The sequence below is a fragment of the Hypanus sabinus genome, chromosome 24 (assembly GCF_030144855.1).
Source record: "Hypanus sabinus isolate sHypSab1 chromosome 24, sHypSab1.hap1, whole genome shotgun sequence".
Lineage (NCBI taxonomy): Eukaryota > Metazoa > Chordata > Chondrichthyes > Myliobatiformes > Dasyatidae > Hypanus > Hypanus sabinus.
The window spans coordinates 28,670,268-28,674,233 of NC_082729.1; the positions used below are offsets into that span (position 1 = coordinate 28,670,268).

Below are 3,966 nucleotides of genomic sequence, written 5' to 3' on the forward strand. Positions count from 1 at the left end.
GACCAACACCACACACACACACCACACACACACACACACACACCACATACAGACCAACACCACACACACACACCACAGACAGACCAACACCACACACACACACACCACAGACAGACCAACACCACACACACACCACAGACAAACCAACACCACACACACACACACCACACACACACACACACCACATACAGACCAACACCACACACACACACCACAGACAGACCAACACCACACACACACACACCACAGACAGACCAACACCACACACACACCACAGACAAACCAACACCACACACACACACACACCACAGACAGACCAGCACCACACACACACCACAGACAGACCAACACCACACACACACACCACAGACAGACCAACACCACACACACACACACCACAGGCAGACCAACACCACACACACACCACAGACAAACCAACACCACACACACACTCACCACAGACAGACCAACACCAGACACACACACACACAGACCAACACCACCCACACACACACACAGACAGACCAACACCACACACACACAGACAGACCAACACCACACACACACAGACAGACCAACACCACCCACACACACACCACAGACAGACCAACACCACACACACACAGACAGACCAACACCACCCACACACACACCACAGACAGACCAACACCACACACACACAGACAGACCAACACCACCCACACACACACCACAGACAGATCAACACCACCCACACACTCACCACAGACAGACCAACACCACACACACACACACCACAGACAGATCAACACCACCCACACACTCACCACAGACAGACCAACACCACACACACTCCACAGACAGACCAACACCACACACACACCACAGACAGACCAACACCACACACACACACACACCACAGACTGACAGATACACACAGACGCCACAGACAGACACACAAACTGACACACACACCACAAACACACAACAGATCGACACACGACACAGACACACACACACACCACAGACACAGACACCAGACACAGACATACCACAGACACAGACACCACAGACACACACACACAACAGACAGACCAACACCCATATAACCACACACCAGACAAGACAGACATTCACTTACCACAGACCAACACACACACCAGTCAGACAGACAGACACGACAAACGCACACTTGGTACACACCAGAAGCACAAATATACACACACACAGCCTGTACATTAACACATCTCACCATTCTCTCAGTACTCACACAGAGTACTCCAACACACACCCCTACTCCGTAAACACTCCCCCCCCCGACACACACACACATATACACCCCAAGCAGCAAGTCCGATCAACACCTCCACCCACTAACTCCACCACGACTTTATAATTTCCCTCATGCACAGCCTGGATCTTTTTATAGACATAAAACCAATGTGTATAAACTATCTTATGTATTTATTTTCATTGTGTTTTTATTACTTTCTTTATCTTTTGTGGGTTTTTGGCACTGCATCAGATCCGGAATAACCACTACTTCATTCTCCTTACAGAATTATTTTGTTCTCCTCTACACTTGTGCACAGGAACTGATATTAAACAATCTTCAATCTAGAATACATATATTTACTCAGTCTATCTATTAACACACAATAGACACAAGGCAGACCCAAGTGCACAGACAGACACAAAGACACGGCCACAGACAGACATCCAGCACAGACTGATGATACATATCGGACACCAAGCCGCTGGCTAAGGGCAGTTTGTCAGGAGATGCCTGGCTGCCGGCTTTTTTCCTCCTAATCCGTTTTGAGCGCAAACAATGCACGCTAAATCCCCATACAGAGGAGCAGAACGCTGACATCATCCCTGACACACACACGCAGATTAAATCCCTGACACTCTGCCCCTAATCTCCAGCAAACCAAGGCATCAGGTTTCCTCCTACTGAACAAAGCGTTTTAAATTAAATCTCCTCCAGCTTCAAACACACGCACTTTCCTCTCCCTACGCACCAGTGATATCTCTAAGTGCTCCCCTAAGTCTTTATGCACACAAACACTCACACACACACTTACACACACACACACACACACTCAGACAGGTGCACACACAGACACCCAGTTTGTCAATATTTGTTCAGTTATACTTTTTCATAAATTCTTTATTTTTCATGCCAAAAAAAACCCCTTAAGAAAGCACATGGCAGGACAGGAACCCACAGCTCACCATCTTTTGCACAACTTATTTAATTTTTAATATCTATTTCCTATTATAGTTTGTAGTCTATTTTATATATTGCCCTGTCACACAGCAAGTTTCATGATGTGTGCCGGTGATAGTGAACCTGATTCTGGTGACCGATACGAACTTGGGTAATGAATTTACTTTGAATTTCGAACGTGTGCACTCACAGCTACACGTAGAAACACAAGAGGTTGTGCAGATGTGGAAATCCAGGGCAACTACACTAACGCCGGAGAAACTCAGCAGGTCAGGCAGCATGCACGGAGGGGAATAACCAGTTGGCAGGTCAGACAGAAGCCCCCAGGACACATCCTGACACAGAGGCAGACCAACGTGTACACACACACGCAAATGCATAGAGCTGCCCTCACAGACACAAAGGCATACAAATGTACAAACACACGCACACTCATAGACACAAAGGCGTGCCAGTGTTACACCCACCAACACACAAGCACACACAAGATACATGGCAAATCTCACGACACATGCTGGCGATATAAAACCGGGTTCCGATTTGGAGAGCCACGCTCGCACACAAAGATAAAGGCGGTCACACGTACAGATGGTCGTATACACAGACAGGTGGATGGGCACCCGGAGAGACAGGCGCAAACGGGCGAACCCGCTCAGAAAGTGATTTACACACATACACAGCCTCTCCCCCTCTCAGGTTCACATTTAGCACCTGTTCGTTGAAACACACATTGTCTCTCTCACTTTCTCCCCGTCCCTCCCACTCAGGGGCTGCCGGAGCGCTTTAACTTTCTCTGCCTGGTACCCACGCCAGCTCGCTGCCTCCATACTCACAGTTGCCGGGCTGCGCTCTCGCCTCTCAGAGCATCTCTCCCATCCGCGCTCCCCCCGTCTCTGCACCGTAACCTGTCAGTCTGCGAGAAAACAGAAAATAATTGCCTGCAACTCTCGGGAGATGAGACTGTGTAACGCGAAATGGGGGGTGGGGAGGAGGACTGGCGGACAGCGGAGGGGGTAGAGCACACACAGACACACAGGGTTTTCTCACCCCATCGTTCCCCGTCACGCCCTCGTCTCGTCCTCCTGAGCGGGGCCTGGCCACTCGAACGAGCTGCCGAGGAGATCGGAGTCGCTGACGGCGGCAGACAAGAGGCTGGGGGGAGTCACCCGGCTTCTCGTTATGGCATCAGACAGACTGGGCTCCGCGCACAGACAGACAGCGCCAGGACTCTCCACGTCTCACACCGAGCCTGCCCGCCCAGCTCGGTGTCTGTCACAAATCTCCCCACCCCAGCCCTCATCATCGCAGTAACCTCAACTTCCCCCGTCTCTGTAACCCCTTCCGCCCCAAACGCTTCCCCTCTCTGTAACACCCCTCCCATTCTCTGTAACCCCTTCCGCCCCAAACGCTTCCCCTCTCTGTAACACCCCTCCCATTCTCTGTAACCCCTTCCGCCCCAAACGCTTCCCCTCTCTGTAACACCCCTCCCATTCTCTGTAACCCCTTCCGCCCCAAACGCTTCCCCTCTCTGTAACACCCCTCCCATTCTCTGTAACCCCTTCCGCCCCAAACGCTTCCCCTCTCTGTAACACCCCCCCAGTATCTGTAACCCCTCCCATTCTCTGTAACCCCTTCCGCCCCAAACGCTTCCCCTCTCTGTAACCCCTTCCGCCCCAAACGCTTCCCCTCTCTGTAACACCCCTCCCATTCTCTGTAACCCCTTCCGCCCCAAACGCTTCCCCTCTCTGTAACCC

The 3,966-nt window shown here is 51.2% G+C and overlaps 1 protein-coding gene across 1 annotated transcript in view; it reads right to left on the reverse strand.

The window, feature by feature from the left end:
- Positions 1-3,490, reverse strand: part of LOC132380592 (contactin-5-like) — a 166,904-nt gene extending 163,414 nt beyond the window's left edge. Inside the window, exons 1-2 of the mRNA XM_059949513.1 lie at positions 3,260-3,490; positions 3,046-3,125 (exon numbers count right to left, since the gene is read on the reverse strand). The gene's annotated coding sequence lies outside the window, so the exon portion shown is untranslated. The remainder of the gene's footprint in view (positions 1-3,045; positions 3,126-3,259) is intronic.
- Between the last annotated feature and the right edge of the window lie 476 nt (positions 3,491-3,966).